This window comes from Mus pahari, chromosome 10, assembly GCF_900095145.1.
Source record: "Mus pahari chromosome 10, PAHARI_EIJ_v1.1, whole genome shotgun sequence".
Classification (NCBI taxonomy): Eukaryota; Metazoa; Chordata; class Mammalia; order Rodentia; family Muridae; genus Mus; species Mus pahari.
Genome location: NC_034599.1, coordinates 9,558,691 through 9,576,739, shown reverse-complemented (window position 1 = coordinate 9,576,739; position 18,049 = coordinate 9,558,691). Strand labels below are relative to the sequence as shown.

General features: G+C 47.4%; 1 long non-coding RNA gene across 1 annotated transcript; it reads right to left on the bottom strand.

The window, feature by feature from the left end:
• Positions 1–5,073: 5,073 nt before the first annotated feature.
• On the bottom strand, positions 5,074–17,243 carry LOC110327259. Its single transcript, XR_002380823.1, has 4 exons — positions 16,855–17,243; positions 13,431–13,592; positions 9,306–9,498; positions 5,074–5,291 (listed from the first exon to the last, which is right to left on the bottom strand). It is a non-coding gene; the product is annotated as an uncharacterized LOC110327259 (long non-coding RNA).
• Positions 17,244–18,049: the final 806 nt, after the last annotated feature.

Sequence of the window (18,049 nt, the reverse complement as noted above, 5' to 3'; positions counted from 1 at the left end):
AAGGGTCACAGCCATGCCGTAGGGGGCAGAGGAGGCTTAAGGTCACTGGTCACAGTCTACTGTTTCAGGAAGTCTGCAGTGCAAGGGGTGTGGCATTGAGCTCCCGTCACCAAAGATGAGGACATGGCGGAGGTGCTGATCAGGATGTAGTAGAGTGGGAGCATTGGTATGGAAGAGGGAGAGGATGAGGGTGGGAACCAGCTCCAGGAGAATGGGGAGGCTGGACTAGAGCCTGCACTAGAGCAGCCCTGCCTTCCCCCAAACTGAAGAGGACAGACAGCATCTCTGGAGCGGGCAGAGTAGGGATTTGGAGAAGAAGAGAAAAGGGAGTCCTTTGTCGAGGGCCTGCTTTGATTTTCTTAGTGAAATATTACAGGGTCAAGGCTGGAAGGGCCCAGGTGCATGGAGTTTGAGGAGAGAGGATAAAGTGGGAAAGAGCTTTGAAGTGTGACTACTTGTGCATTGTGTGCTCTAGTGGCTGTGAGATTTGTGATCAAGTTATGCCTTCTTTTTAGTCATTGAAACAATCTGGATTGCAAGTCCAGAATAGGTGACAGTATGGTTTAATCAGGTTTCATTTTAACACAGTTGCTGCCATACTCAGAAAGTGAGCAGATTTAGTAGTGTGGTGGTGGTGGTGTGATGGTGTGATGGTGTGGTGGTGTGATGGTGTGGTGGTGTGGTGGTGTATGTGGTCTTGCATATGCATGGCTGTGTGATTGGTGTGCATTTGTGCACATGCATGTGGAGGCCAGAAACCCAGTACCTTAGTTGTTTTTCTTCAGGAGTCATCTACAGCGTCTTTTTCTCTCATTGGCTGAGAGATTGCCAAGCAGATGAGGCTAGCTGTCTAGCAAGCCCCAGGGATCCACTTGTCACACCTCCCAAGCAGTAGGATGGCAAGGCTGTGCCACCACAGCTTTATGTGTGGCTTCTGGAGATGGAATTCAGGTCCTTATATCTGTATAGCTAGCACCACCTCATAGAGCTACCTTCACAGTCTGTGAAGTGTTTTCTAAAGGAACGATTACAAGAAAGATGCACAAATTCCTTTCTAGACAAGCAAGGAAGGAGGACATGAACGGGATCACTGATGGTCATCCAAGGAGGTTGGGGGTGATGAAAGTACCTGGAGAGAGTGAGCTGGTTGGGTAAGAGCTACCGTTGAAAGAATAGCCCTTTAAACTGAGTTTGGGAAGATCACAAGGTCAGTGCCACAGTTAAGAGTTGTATAGATGAGGTGGGATAAAGCAAGAAAGAGATCATTGTATGGAGAGATTAGGATGTGTGTGCATCTATGCTTCTGACTCTCTCTCTCCTCTACAGGGTGGTCCCCTGGAACTCACACTGCATTGTCAGAAGATGCCCGTGTTCCTCAGCTTCTCTTGGGCGAGAGTTCAAATCTCAATCTCAAACCGCAGAGTACCTCCCCTTTGAAGCCCTCATGTGTCTCGGCTGTGACTCCACAGTCCTTGGTCTGACTCTGTGTAGTATATCTCTGAGCCCTGGTCTGTGAGCTTCATGAGAGCAGAGAGTGTGGCTTTTCTGCCTCTCCACACTCTCCTCAGCAGCTGGGGCACTGGGTGCAGGAATCATAGCGCCCTTGGAGTTGAGTTTTGGAGGGAATTGACAGGTCAAGGGCAAGATTCTATTTGCATATTGCAAAAATAAGCAGATACGTGCACCTCCTGATCCTTAACTCCCCGTGTCCCCCTGGCCTCGGGGCCCTCAGCGTGAGCCCAGCTGCCACTCACACCAGCCTCACAGACAACCTGGGCTCCCATTGTCTCTTCCTTCCTCTGAAAATTAACTTCCCTCACCAAGCTAGCCAGTTTCCCTTTTACATCCTGTCCAATCCAAAGCTAGCATTTTTAGCAATAGCATTCAGACAACAGCTAGTGATCAGCAAATCCCCTTCTGAAATGAAATCCTCACTCTGGGATTTAACTAGCTGTGACACTGGGCGGTGTCACTGAGAGCCGCAGCTCCATTGTTGGAAGAATGACGCTAATAAGGTCACATACTTCAGCCAGCTGTTAGGAAGACTGAAGTCTTAGTGTGTACAAACTGTTTACCCCTTGCCAAGGGTTGGGTGAATTCACACTGACTGGCTCTGCTGTCATGGTTGCTATGACACTGTGGTGACAAATGACATTTCTGTTCAGGGCTCATAGCTCTGAGGAAGGTATCAATAGCTCACTGGGCTCTCCCAAACCCTGAGTTTGGAGCTTTTAAGCTTGTAATGGAGGATGGGAGGAGAACCTGGTCCCATATAACTACAGTACAGGCGCAGGACCTTTCAAGAAGCTAGATGGGCTCCTAAGAGCAAAATTGTAAAGTCCATGGTGGGGATTGTTGAGAATTGTCTTTCAGCAAAAAAATTCAAGGGGACCACTTTCTAAGTCCCTTGCTACCACATAACATTTTCTAGATTAGGCAGCTTTTGACAAGCCTAGAAGGTGTCCAACTCTTTGGGTTTATATAAGGCAAGTAATAAATTCTGGTTAAAAATATGCACAAAAAGCTTAATTCTACACACCAGCCTCCTTTGCTGAGCCCCCACCCGCACCGCATCCCCGCTCTTCAGTTAGTCCATTGTCCTCCAGCTGAGTTTTGCATCCATCAAATGTGCACTCATTTAGTTGCCATGAAGCCAAGGCCCTCCAGTATGGTGTTTGTGGGCTCAGGGTGGAGGGAGAGGTTGTGCCCAGTGCTGTTGACCACACTGAGAGTAGAAGTCAGACATCTGTAAGTGTCACTTGAAGCTACAAGATTAGTCCTGGAGACAGGCATGGTAGCAGAAGCCTTTAATCTCTGCACATGGAAGGCAGAGGAAGGTCGATGTCTCTGAGTTCAAGACTAGCCTGGTCTACTTGATAAGTACCAGGACAACCAGAGCTATGTGATAAAGACACTGTTTCAGAAGGAAGGAAGGAAGGAAGGAAGGAAGGAAGGAAGGAAGGAAGGAAGGAAGGAAGAAAGAAAGAAAGAAAGAAAGAAAGAAAGAAAGAAAGAGNGAAGAAAGAAAGAAAGAAAGAAAGAAAGAAAGAAAGAAAGAGAAAGAAAGAAAGAAAGAAAGAAAGAAAGAAAGAAAGAAAGAAAGAAAGAAAGAAAGGGTGTGTGTGTGTGTGTGTGTGTGTGTGTGTGCTGGTGATGGTGGTGGTGGTGGTGGGTGGTGGGTGGTGGTGATCGTGGTGGTGGGTGGTGGTGTTGGTGGTTCTGAGCTGATGACAGTGTTGGGAAACCTGTAATTAATACCCTCCTGTGATAGGTACTGTCCTGGGCAGTTTATTTGACCTTCATGGCCACCCTGTGGGTAGGCAACACTATCCAAGTTTACAGAAATACAAAGCCTGGCCTGAGGTAACAATGGGAATGCAATGATGAGGCTCCATGGTCCAGTTTCTGACTTCTGTTTCTCTTGAGTTCAGCTTACTTCACTATAGCAACAACCACAAGAAATACCCACTGTCTCTTACCATATGCCCAGGATCTTTCTATACTTAATGCACGTAGCCCACTTAGCATTGCTGAGGTAGGCGTTGTCATATCTTTTTCTACAGATGGGGCAATGTCTGCAGATGATAGGTTTGGAGGAATAGCTTGGAATCTTGGCTCCTAAAGAATATCCCTGTTGTCTCTATTGCCCAGTGATTTTCTCTTCATTCCTGCTTTTCTCCCTTTCTTTTAATTTTTAAAAGTGATTTTTTTTTTAGTCTCTTTGTGTCAACCCCAGATTCTTGTTTTAAAAGAAAGATGCTCAGAATAATGCCTCTATAACACACATACATGTAACAGCATTGCAATAATTTTCCATTAATTTGATATACTAGAGCATGAAGAAGAGGAGGAGAAAGTGCAAAAGGAGCTGGGCGTGGTGGTGCACGCCTTTAATCCCAGCACTTGGGAGACAGAAAAACAAACAAACAAACAAACAAAAAAGTGCAAAAGGTTTACTCACTTTATATATCATCCGCTTCTACCTTTGCAAAAACTGATAACACGCACACTCACACATACATACACACACACACACACACTCACACACAATACACTCATACACACTCACACACACTCACATACACTCATACACACTCACATACACTCACACACTCACACACACACTCACACACAATACACTCACACACACACACTCACATACACTCACACACACTCACATACACTCACACACTCACACACTTCTAAACAGAGGAAGCAAATATAGGTTATTTATAAAATGCTCTGAGATAGCAGCGATGCGAATTCTCTCAGTACCTCCATGACTCTTTGTACTTCTTTAATTCATTTAATTCACCTCTCATAGGTTCTTGTACATGTGTCTGTGTGTGTCTCTCTGTGTGTGTACACATTTTGTTGTCAAGATTACACACCCTCGAGATTACAGGGTACCCTGATTTATTTTTATGCTTACACCGACTCGTTCCACACACACACAAGCTCTTAGCTTTTCTATGCTCGGCACACAGGCATTTGGACAGAGAACGCCCACGCCGATACTTATTACTGTGGCCTGGCCAAATCGCCCTCCTCCGTGACTTTAGTGGCTGAGATCTAGGTTATGTAGGAAGCAATGTGTTCAGACCTCGAGGCTATTTCTCTGTCTCTCTAAAGGTGGTCAATGTGTCCAAGTGGCAGCTGCTGCATCGTCGTCTTGGAAGTTTCTGAAGGGGCAGAGACACCTCTTCCTTCAGCTCCCCACTCTATGCCCAGATGATGCACTGCATAAGGCTTATGTGTCATGGACCATGGGTAACATTCGAGATTCATGCCCTGAGCCAAGGTTAGAGGAAAACAAAGCCCAGTGAGATCTCACGCCACTCCCAAGGTGCCTGACTCTAGATTTGGTCACGTGACAGTGAGAAAAGGTTTATCTTCTCAAAACCGCTGGTATTTCTGGTTTCTGTGACTTGACTTCAAGTCCTCCTCCAGAGGAATCAATTCTTAGTTTAAATCAATAAAAAGAAAACAAAGTAAACTAAAGCCAAGGATTGTCTGAAGTGAATTTAGATTGCATACCTTTATGCTCTTTGTCAAACAGTAAGCCCAAAAGTTAGTCACAGAAAGATTGTTTTATTCTGCCATGAACATACCGTTATTCTCCTGTTCAGAAGAACATCTTCCAGGAGCTTTCTGCTTTGAAATACCAATTCATCTTAGCTAACTATTTCCAGTTCACGTGTTCCTTCTTCCTCTTGGGTTCATTAGCTCAATCTGTTAACTTCATGCAGCATCTTCAGAAACTCCAAAGGCTTGTGGTCTCACTGCGTATACTGTTTTGGAGATGAAAAGAGGCAGGGTTGGGGGTGTCATGAGGTAGCAGGGGTCAGAAATAGTGGCAAGCTGCAAATATTTACTGTCCAGCTTCAGAGCAGGAGGAAAACTGAGGTAGTTACTGAGGTGGGCAGTATGGCTCATATGCACTACCAGGGACTCCAGACCAGGCTCACAAATGTCCTGAGACTTCAGCAGTCGGCTCCCAGAAGCCTCTGGACCTGTCTTCAGCAGCTGAGCACAGGTGTGCTGCCTCTGTAACTCCCCCAGGGTCTTAGCAGGCTTTACAGCTTCCAGGAAGGGAGCGCAGTGGAAGGTCATTGCCTTAAATGTTATTCAAGGTTGTGGGCTGCTCTGATGCAGTACAGCCAATGTTTGTCCCCAGATTGTCTGATTTCACGTGTGGATTTTGACTTCCATGTTGGAAAGATGACAAAGTAAAAGGAAGAAAAGTGAAGGGAGAAAGGGAAAAGAGACCCAGGTTTCCCAGATTTTAAGTCCTCCTGAGACCCAGGTTTCTCAGATTCTAAGTCCTTGTGGATCCTCTTTTCTCTGTCCCACTAAGGCCAATTAATGAAGAAAAGGATGGTGTCTTGCTAAGGCCAATTGAGTCTCCGTGGACTTAAAAAACAGTGGCCCAGGCAGAGGTCGGTGCTGCAGACCAGGGGTTAGAGCCTGCCGTGTGACCTGTTTGTGGCGTTCCCAGAAGCTTCTCTCTTTTCATATTTGTTTTGAGATAAGGTCACTCTGTAGGCTAGCTGGCCAGAAACTCACTTTCTAGCCCAGGCTGGCTTCGAACTCATAGCAATGCCCTGAGCCCAGACTCTCAAGGGCTGTGCGCGCTGGCATTTATCTCCATGCATGGCTTTGCTTCTGCTCTTCAAAGCAGTTATAACATCAGAAAGAAACAGGGAACAGGAGACAAAAGCTGATGTGGACAGAGTTGGGCATCTCTTTTCCCTTTAGTGTCTCTGCCTGGCTCTAGGCCTGACACCTTGTGGACCTCACTAGCCCAACGATCAGTACTGGGCAGAAGAAGGAGGCAGAGATCTGCCTTCCATAAACTCTTGATATGGATTATCTAATTCCATTGTTGAAACGACCCTGAGAAATGGTTGTATTTATTTTCTCAATTCAGCAGAGGGAAAACTGAGGCAAAGATGGGACTTGGAGGTCTAACACCCCAGCTGAGAAGTGCCAAAGATCCTCCTGAGACCCAGGTTTCCCAGATTTTAAGTCCTCCTGAGACCCAGGTTTCTCAGATTCTAAGTCCTTGTGGATCCTCTTTTCTCTGAGGATTCTGTGTTCCTGACATGGCCACCAGAGCCTGCTGTCCTAGAAGAAGATGGCACCTATGATCAGTGTGTGACAGGAGGTTACAGTGCTCTCTGGATGTTATTGACTACTAACTGCTGGAGGAGGAGATGCTTAATCCTGTAGGTGAGCTGCGTTCCAGGCTCCATAGGGAGCCATGCTGGGATGGAGGGCTGGTCCTGAAATGAAGGATGCTTTCAGTAAAAGATGGTGGGCGTGCCTCAGGGAAGCATTAAGGAGTGGGTGCTCTGGGGACTGAGGTGAGCTGTCTGTGGATGTGTGGGGTTCATGGCGGAGAGGCAAGAGTGCATTCCCCTGGGCAGTGAAGTGGGTGCTACATTACTAAGGGCTGAATTCTGAACCAACATCCTGGCACCTCCATTCCAGCTTCTGGGTAGAGAACCTTTGAGCAGACGAAGGGAGGAAAAAACACGGCATAACTGATTTGGGGTCTTACACTTACACACGTGAATTCTCCTGGACTGCACGAAAGGCTTTGGTGTTTGGTTACACCAGGATATTCAATGTGAGTGCAATCTGCCACAAATGAACAGCTCTGTGTCAGCTAACTTTCTATATAAATTAATAAAGTCGTGTCATCAATATTAAGCTCCAGTTGATATTAAGAGCAGGAAGTTGCATGTCACCTTCCCCTCTTGGCTCTGCTCAGGTGTCATTACCAGGGCTCTGCAAATGCCAGGCCTCAGCATAGCTGGGACTTCTCTGGAGAGGAGACATGGAGGAGTGGGGACATGTGCCTCTGTGTCCCTCTCTGCCCCTCCACTCGCAGCAGCACAAGCTCTTTCTGCTTGCTGTGCTCTCACAGTGCAGGGAGGGAGAGCGGGAGCAAGCTTCCTGCTGTGTCTTAAGTTAAGGACATTAATCCTGTCTCGAGGACCTCAGCTAACCTTAAGTAATCCCAGAGGCACCAGCTCAATATTAATTCTGAAGGAACATACACATGTTTTTAAAGTGCATCCTTAATTTTCTTTAAGGATTAAGAAACAGGGGGTGAGGGGGTGAAGAAATGGGAGAGGAAGAGAAAAATGGTTTGAGGACTATGAAGAGAAGCAGACCTGGAGACTCCAGGGCAGAGAGAAGTAGCCTGATGTGAGAAGCCTGCCCTGCCACCCGGGGCCATGGTGAAGTCCTGCCCTACGCTGCCTCTGAGCACCAGGTCTGCCACTGTGGCCATATAACTTCAGGGGTCTGTGTCTATGTCTGTGGTTCATATTACCAGCCAAAGTCATGCAGATGTCCCTGGTCTGGGCTGTTGCCTGGGATCACACTGAAGTTCAAAGGCTGTGCAGAGCTGGCCCACACCTCAGTGGTTGTGGCATGCAGGAGAGCTGGCCGTGCATCATGGATGGACAGCACAGTAGAGCTGACCTTGGTGGCAGGAGTGGTGTTGAGTGGTTTGGTGGGGGTGAGCTGGCTTTGCCATTCCTCTACCATGCAGTGCTGGGGGGTGAGGGAGAGGTACCCTTCCTCCAATTCACTCCTCACACCTGCAGCAGGTGGGAGAGCTGGCCCAACCTCTTGCCTGCTACAACACTCTGGAGGGAACTCTGGGCCTTGCCTGAGCAGCAGAGTAGATCTGACTCAGGTGAGCTAGCCCTGCCCCTTGCTGGCGGCCCCCAGGGCAGTGCTGGAGAGCTGGCCCTGGTAGTGTGGTGTAGGACTCCTGGCCGGCTGACTAACTCAGCTACTACACAGGCCCAGATCCAGGACTTTAAGTTGGTACACCCCAACATCTGCCCCATCTATGGACTGTTGGAGCACATGACAGGGCCAGTCCTGCAGATCCAAAGCTGCAGGATCTCCATAACACAGGGCAACAGCAGGAAGGAATTTGATGAGGGCCCAGTATTGATAGTGTACCAGAAGCCAGAGGCCTCAAATCACACCAGTGACTCATTGCAATGGACATTTTCAAATAAAGATGTGTGGACAAAAGGGTTTACTGTGTGACACACTGCGACACACTACAGCTTCCTTGATGAGATTTTTTTTTCTTTTGTCTTTGGGAGGGAGATTGCAAGGGTGGCGGGACAAAGGGACAAGGAGATGACTGGGATCGGGTGCGTGATGTGAACGTCACAAAGAATCAATAAAATATTTAAAAAAGAGAAAGAAACTGAGGCTGTGTGAGTTACCTGCTTCTAGGCCCTGGATAGTAGACGATAAAATCACAATTCAGATCCTGGCCTAGCTAACTCAAACCATTAATGCTTGCACCAGATAGCTCCCCTCTGTGCCTACACAGAACCTGGTATCACACATGAAGTAGATTATGTAATTGAACTAGCACAGTTTTACCAAGTTCCTATGACTTGTGCTAGCTTGCAGGAAATAGTGTAGAATAGTCACAAAATGGCGGATGGGATTCTTTGGAATACGGAGCTAGCATGTGTCCTCTTCTTACAGTTCCTGCCCACTAACTCTAACTCATTCCCTCATTCCCTTTACAATGTGATTGTCAGCTAGGCAGAGGCTGAAGGTCAGAGGGAACACAGAAGTGGGACACTTAAGCCCAGACCCACTGGCCCCGTCCCGATGTTCCTGCTCCCCACATCACCACATCAGGTAGAACCTGAAGTGCTGTCCTTCAGAGCTTAGTCCCAGCATCAAAGGCAGTGCTGAGGGACAGGGCTCCTACAATTATATCAGGCCCCTCTAAGGTCATCAGATTCATTTACCTGCTCCTCAGATAAGAGAGCTGAAGGCTTTGCAGTAGCCCGTGGCCCCTTTGAAGTACCTACTTCAAGGGCAGCTCTTTGCCAGGGTCGGGCTTTCCAAGTGAATGAGTGGTGGGTCTGCAGGGATTGCAGAGCAGATATTCAAAGCCCTGACTGGTGGCAGCTGGCTCCAGAGATATTTGGATGACCTCATCTGTATAAAAATAGGCTCGTCTAAAGAACTTGAAAGCATCTTGTTCTCTTAAGAAAGGTTAAAAAGCAGCCTTCCCTTTGTTTGCTCTCCTAATTGCCATAGCACTCCCTGCTAAGGAGAGTGGACTTGAAAGTCTCCTTAAAGACAATGGACAAACTGAGGGGTATAGTTTCAATGTCTTCTCTAATTTTACACAACTCATGGGGGTGTAGAGAACTTGATTAACAACCGACTTTTTTTTATGTGCTCTGATTGGGTTTGGAGGGGAGATGTGGGTTTATTGGAGAGGGATCCCTGTCCTAGAAGGTTCCTTAAGAAGTATAGCATCTAGACATTGAGACATGACCACTAACAGCTGTGTTCAGCATCCCAGTAAGAACTGGAGTGAGGCCAATGGTGGGCAAAGGTGAGAAGTAAGGGAGTCCCTGGAAATGGCTTGGTGTTAAGATGAGATTCTAAAATGTATTACATTACCAGAAGTGGAGGCTGTAGCATGAAGCTCTTCTGTAGACTCCATCTGGACGTTGGTGTTCATTACACATCACGTTTGAAGATTTGCAGGTTTCTTGACTTGAGGACCAGGCGGGCTCTATGAAAACCAACGTAGAGCTTCCTGGGACTGGAGCAGAGTACTAGGGAGCCATCTCTGCACGACCTGTGTGTCACCTTTAACTCGGGGTTCCTTGTCTTGAGGCCACAGCCTGTGGTTAGTGGGGACAGAGTCCAGCTCTCTTGCTCTGGGAGGAAAGGTATCTAAAGACCCCTCTGTCCCACAGGGATAAAGATGCAGGACTAAGGGGCCTGATGGCCCAGCCTTTTGACCTACTTCAAACAAGGTGGAATTGGTCCTGGAGTACCTGAGGATAGTACCTGAGCCACCCTGAGGGAAAGCAATAGTCAGGGGACATAAACCAGACTGAGGCTTACCGTAAGCTTCTCTTGTAATTGGAGAAGCATTGGAACCAAGAAACAAGGGCATACATACCCAGGCAGCTCTCAAATGTTGAGAATGGACTGAGCCTTGCAGAGCTGATGTTAGCCACACACCCACACACCCACACTGAACACCCCCCCCCAGGGGAGAGAGAGAGAGAGAGAGAGAGAGAGAGAGAGAGAGAGAGAGAGAGAGAGAGAGAGAGATGCAGATAGACAGATACACACAGACACACAGAGAAAGAGATAGACAGACACACAGACAGGACACACCCATCACTTCTTCCTTGTTCCTGACAGCAGGGGCCCTCTTCACTTGGTTGACTGGTTCCTTTTCCTCTTTGATCTTAAGTTCTTCATCCCCTCACAGTTATCAGCTTCCTCAAAACACAGGACCAACAAATACAGACAGCTGCGTGTGGGTCCCTGTCACCAAAGGGCTTGGTTCATGAAATTTCCCAGAAAGGCGTTTGTCAGGCTATGGTCCGCTCTTGAATGTCCCTGCCTCGGAGGTTGGGTGGGCAGACGTTAGAGTGGTTTGTGGTCTTTGCACTCTGCCTTGCTCACCCTGAACCATTCTCACCACTACACAACTGTCTCTTTAATGGTTTAACCATGGCAGAGGTGAGCTGATGTGGAACTCTGTGTGTCTGAGATTCCACTGAGAGTTAACTCTGCCTGTTCAGAGCCTCCCCTCTAGGTTGTGTAATGTGACAAGGTAAACCGCCACCGTGAGACATACCTCTGCAAGAAAATAGGACTCACAATGTCACCTGCCTGGGAGAGCCTGGAAGCAGGGCCTTTCCTATGCAGGCTTCTGATACAAGGGCGCTCCCGTGCAGCTTCGATGCCAGTGCAGAGCAGAGGGCCCGGCTCAGCTGTGAGATCACAAACACATATTGTTTTTGGATGCTAAGTTTCTTACGATTTGTCACACAGCTTTGGGGAGCTAGGAATGGAAGGCACTATTACAGCGCTTCCAGGAAGGAGACAGGAAAGCATAGATGATAAAGAGAAATGGTATATCACTTTATACTTTCTCCCTTGCAGCCCTTAGATCTGTTCTCAAAGGCTCACTAGTGAAGTACACACCTCCCCGGACCCCAGCCTTTAAGAAGGCTTTGCTATTGATAACGAGCATTTTGTATTAGAGATCCTCCACCATGGGTCTCTACCATAATGTGTTTAAATTCCTGGTAGCAGCTTTCCACATGCAAATGATTAGATACTGTAGGGGTGTCAGCTAACTGTCTCCAAAGCAGCGTTTACAATGCATGCACACAAACACTCCAGTCCCTGCAGACTGTTCACATGCAGCTCTGCTGCTCTATTAAGAACATAGACAATGAGTCACCATGTATAAATAATTATCAAGGACAGTAAGATTTTCAACACAAAAAGAAGTACACGGTTATCTCAATGTTTAAGGTGGGGCCCTGAGATAATTTGAGGCAAGGGGATCAATCAGAAAAGGTCACTCAGAGGAAACAGGGTACAAGCTGACATTGAAGACGAAAAAGAGGGTATCTGCCAGGAGGTGGGTGTGAACATGAGGAAATGGGCTAGGAAGTAAGGCTCTGTCAAAATAAACAGCTTGGCAAAGACATAGAGAGAATGAGGTTGATGTTTGCTGAAGAATGGGATCGAGAACACCATCTGGGAAGCAGGGCAGAGGAGACTGGACGGAGGTTGACAATGGTCAGGTCATATACTACCTGGTGAACCCACCCCATACTTATTCGGAAGACATTTCAGTGTGGATGAAGGAGGATTTTCTGTCTCTATTAGAAGACTAAAGGCTGGGAAAGTCAAGGAAGCCAGTGAACACTGGGAGCACAGATCCTTGGTGGAGCACAGGGAGAACACAGGAGGGGTGAGTCAAGTTCATAGCCATGGGAGTTAGGACAGAGGGCAGACTTCTCCATCAGGTGGCAGATAAACTCATATGGAATTGAGAGGCATGGGGAGGTCTAAAGCCTTGGTTTTGGGACCAGCTTAAGATTGAGAAGCCACAGTTCACCTTCCATACACACACACACGCACACACACACACACACACACACACATCACATACAACATACATACACCACATACACCACACACACCATGCATACACACACATACAACACAAAGAGCACATACAACACACACAACACACAAATGTCATATACAACATACATATACAAGACACCCCCCACACACCATGCATATACATGCATATCACAAAACACACACATATCACATACAAAATACATGCACCACACATACCACACACATCATGCATACACACACATACAACACAAAGATCACATACAACACACACACCACACACATATACACACATACACACATACAACACATACAACACACACATACACACATATACAACACAAATATCACACCACACATACCACACACGCACACATGCACACATACAACACAAATATCACACACATACACACACACACACACACACACACACACACACACACACACACGTGTGCATATACCCCTCAGAGGTAACTTGACCAGTAGCCTTTGTAAATAAGCTCTTTAGAAGCTTACTTTTTTTTTTTTTTTTTTTTTATGAAGAAGGGAACCTATCAGCTACTAGTTCACACAGCCAAGAGTGGGCAGAGAGGACCAACAGACTTGAAGTCCAGAGCTCTGGGTGTTCTGGGTCCCTTGCTAACCAATCTGGCCCTCAGCACCTCTCTTGTACTTGCTTTGAGTGTGGTTTTACTGTGTCCCTCAAGTGTGGCTATGTAAGATAGAACATAGTGGGAGGTTACTCCTCAGAAGAAATTGACACAGTTTTTGCCAAGCCTCAGAGAGTTCTCTTGAGAGGGTTATCATGAAATAGCAAGGCTGACCCCTCCTTATTCTATGTGTGAGCTTCCTTGTACACCATTATATAATCCACTCTTGTGTGATGAAGTCAGAAGGACGCTTGTTAGAGTGGGCACAATACAGCTGACAAAACCATGAACTAAACCTACCTCTTCTCTTATAATGTACCCAGCTTCAGGTATTTTGTTACAGAAATAGGAACACACAATTGGTCATGGGAATAGATGATCAATGGCTCCAACAGGAAGGATTCTTCTTCACACTGTCATCAACCATCACTGCTGCTGTTGGTTGATTTTATGAAGATTAGTCTAAAAAAGTGTGTGACCGAGTAAAGGCTGTCATGGCACAGGGAAGCCGGGAAACCAGTATCTTATAGCGTAGGGACTCAACAGTTGTGACCAGTACAACCTTCATAACTGAAGATACCATGAAGTCAAACGGCCCAAAGACTTGGAGCTCCTGCTGCCGCCTTTATCCGCCAGCTCCCCCAGCTCTCACTGCTGTTGTCCTCATGAACTCTTCCTTCTCGCTGCACCGGTTTTAATTAGACTCATTTCCTGTTTCCTCCCCACAGAGACCGACCACTGTATGATGTCTGAGTGTACTGAATGCCTTGAGAAGGGGGAGGAGAGAGAGAAAGGAAGACTCTCTGTCAGCTAACGCCTGGCAGGGAGAAGCTTGGGTCAGAGTAGACAGGTCACACTGGGGAAGACTGTGGGAGAGGAGAGGAGACAGCCTGGCGTGCAGACCCTGTCCCAGCTACTACTCATACATCTGCACCCAGCAATGCAATCAGGACTAGCCGCATTTGGCCTGGAGAGATCACCCACCCCTTGCTGAAGTCTGGGCTTTCTCTCTAGTCTTGCGTCACCATAGCGGTATATCTGATTCTCTGTTTCCTGTATGGTTTTGGCTGGGTAGAACCTCTATGAGTATTAGATGTGCCAATCTAATGATGGTTAATAAGACTGGGCTGTTGGAGGTATTAAGAATGGAATCTGGTGTGAAGGCTAAGGAGACTGTCTGACCTGGGTGACCTCCGAGGTGAGGTCAGTAACCCTGAAAACACTTGAGGCGTTCCTGGGAAAGTGGGTTTTGAACTGATATCTAATATTCAATTTTGGGAAGTATAATATGACAAAATTAGAGAAAATTCTTCCGAAGCTATTAAAGAACCATACAGTCTGGCCTGGCTGTGTCTGCATTAGCCAAAGGAGTATGTCCAAGTTATATAAGCTGCCTAACCCCTGTTTCTTCTTCAGGAGAGTGGAGCTGAGAGCACATACCATGTGAGTGCAATGGGAAGCACACAGGGCAGTCTATATTCTGGCCAAATGGCATTAGAGGTTTAGATCCAGGAAAGCCCAAGCCAGCCATGTGGGTACCTGTATGGTGAAGAAGGCAGGGATCTGTGGTATAAATCTGAAATTTCCCGTAGGCTCATGCCTTTACCACCCACTCCCAGATGCTGTTGCCATTTCAGAGAATACAGAACCTTTAGGAAGTGTGGACTAGCTGGAAAAGGTAAGCTAGGGCCCAGCTTTGGGTTTTGGTACTCTTTGCTTCCTTGTTTACTGCCATGCAAACGGATTCTGCCATGTGCTTCTTACAGAGTCCCTGCATCATGGCTCTCCAACTACAGTGGGCAGAATCCATCAGCCAAAATACGCCCTCCCCCTTAAGTTGTTTCTGTCAGGTCCCCTAAGTCACATGGACACGAAAGTCGCATGGACACAAATGTCATCAATACATAGAACACTAGCTGATCTACTTGAGTGTTCAGCACCAGAAGCCTGTCTTGTTAGTCTAGAGTACCCAGTTCTGTTGTTTACTAGATGGTGGCCATTGCTTTGAGTTCCAAGTTTCCTCATGTAAGAAATGTAAATGAAAATAGTACCCAACTGGCCAGTGTGTCTTGAGAGGCAAGTTAGTGTATGATGGCAGAAGCTTTTCGGACACACAGCAAACTTCTTTCCTAGTCTACATCTAGTCGCCAGCAGACACTTCCCAATCCCCAGGAATCCAGATAAGGTTCTGTGACTCTCTGATCTAGGGTAAGTGGATTCAACTGATTTTTTTTTCTTCTGTATAGCGCCCTTTCTCATTTGCTAGGTGGTTGCCCAGGACTCAGGAGTGAAGTTCATTCACCAGGGAAGCCACAGTCAGGAGGCACCAGGGAAGCCACAGTCAGGAGGCACCAGGGAAGCCACAGCCAGGAGGCACCAGGGAAGCCACAGCCAGGAGGAAATGAGCCTTGGTCCATGAGGAATACACCACCCCTCCTCTCCTGACAACCGTGTTGGATTACAGTTTGGGCTATTGGAATTGTAGAAACAGTCTCCTCTGACGTGTTTGTTCTCAAGAGTCACCTGGGAATTCCTCAGTCAATTTCAGCTATGGCCATGATGGTGGGTGGTTATTACATATTCCTTAGAAATAATAAGTATTGAATGGAACATTTTGTTCTCTAAGTAGAACATACTCCTCAAATCTCTGAGTCCTCTGGAAATATGAATCATTTGTTCACACATTTACTCCACATACAAACATTCAATGGGCACCTGCTGTGTATACAATCTTGTTAGTTGAAGAGAGACAGAGAGATAATAATACCTCTATGGGACCTCAGGCTTCACAGAGAGGCTGGCCTATGACGACAGCAGGTAGACTGAAAGTGTGCCTAAACCCTCTCCCTCTCTCTGTCTCTCCCTTTCACTTCCTCCCTCTCTCTTTCTCTCTGCCATCAGAAGCTGTGGCTTCTGACAGAATCTGAGAGGCCATTGAAAATGCTTCCACAGGGCAGTTCTGTGGAAAAGTTTGCTGGGCTCTGGGACAAACTCTCCTTGACTTTCTCTGCTCAAGGAAAGACAGGAGGGCTTACAGGAGCTCGCTGCCGTGAAAAGCAAAGGTGTTGAGAGGCTGTCGCTCTGTGGCCTCTAGGCGCCTTCCATCCCCTTCGTCCTCACTGCTTCTCCATGACTGCCTTGTCCATTCCTTCTGGAACACCTTGTTACGTCCTGTTTTCCAATGGCAGGGGCCGCAGAGCCTCGGCTGTGCTGAGGTAGAGCTGGTTCCCTTCTACCTTTCTCCTTCCCTGCTCAGCTTTCTCTGGAACTCAGCTCTCCTCTTTGTAGGGAATTTCGAGCACTGGATAGGCAGCAGCCCCCTCCATCCTCACAGATAGCACAACAGACCTGGGGTCTCACCATGGTCACCTGGAACCCATGTAAACCTTCATGAACCTTTTCAGCACAGGCTTCCAGACAGCTGGACGTGGCCCAGGAGGGAAAGGATCTCTAGGCATCTTTGGTAACAGCCATCACCTTCCACCCCCACAAATTTATTTTTAAATCACTCTGAGATATGCATGTTGATAAGCAACGTGTGGGTGGCGTGATTGCTGTAGTCAGGTGCCTCGTCTTTCAGGAAGTGCTCTGTAAATATCTTAGGGCTGCAGTAGACCCTCCCGCTGCTGAGCCCCTCTTCCCATCCATCCAAGAGAAGCTTTCTCCTTTAAGGTCTCTTACTCCTGCATGTATGACCTGGTACTACGTGCCAGTGTGAGTTCACCTTCTCCATCTCTCCACTGCGGAGCAGGCGACTCCAGATAGGGCTGTGGAGTCCTCCATGATGACAAGAGACCTGCCTGTCCTGGAAGGGCTTCTGGGAAACCCAGCAGAAGAGCTGTGGACTTGTTTGTGGATAACTGGTTGGCTCAAAGGATTCCAAATCCCAACCATGAATTTTTCCTTCTGAACCTATCATTAGGTCTGATTTTGTGCCAAACCAGCTCTGAAGCAAGACGGTATAAGCAAGCCTGTTCATTCACTGTTATTTTTAGGGCAGATCTGTTTCTCATTGACTGGGGCCCACTGGGCCCCTCCCTTGCTTTGTCACACTCAGGACAGTCAGCTTGGCAGCACACCAAAGACCATGCTTGCCCAGAGGTGCCCTCGCCTGCCTCTCCTGACTGGCGGGTACCGGCCTGAGCTAAAGCTGCCTTTGTTTTGTCACAGTGGGTTATTTTTTCTTGGACTTGGATGGCTCGGCAAAAGTTATTGGATGCTCTGCAGGGTACAAGCGCTGAGCAGCAGTTTATATTGGAACTGGTGTACACTGTTCTAGTATTTGTGGGCAGGGGGAAGGGTCACACACAAGTCAGTGCTGTCTGACTCTTAAGCTAGGAGCCCTTCCCCAGTAATAGTAGTGCCTACAGGAGCAGATGAGCAGGGGGAGTCAATAAAACATAGAACAGACACTTGCTTGTCTTCAGCAGTAGCCTGTAAAGCCACCCTCAGGCATCATGGGGGAAAACAGAGAGTCAACAAAGGAAAACAAAAAGAAAGTGAGGCCGAACACAGCCTCCTCCCTTCCTCCTCGCTCCCCCAGCCTGGTGACCTCTGTCTGCTCTCATCTTCTGTGACATCAGCTGTCTCTTATGCCACAGAGAGTGTGGAACTTGAGCTTTCATGCCTGGCTTAATTAGCTCGACCTAAAGAGCTCTGCTTCCACCGCCACTACCCCCCATCCGCTGCCACACATTTTTTTCCTGGCTGCATAGTGTTCTGCTGCATGCACAGACTATGCTTTTCCTATCCATCTATCAGGTAAGGAGCCCTGAAGCTGTTTCCATCTGTTCGTGGACACTGTGACTGATAAACCAGGAGCACAGAAGTTGGATTTAATGTCCTTTACATGTTTGTTCATATTGATATTATGCAATGTTTATATTAATGAAAATACCACTTGATAAACCATTAATGTG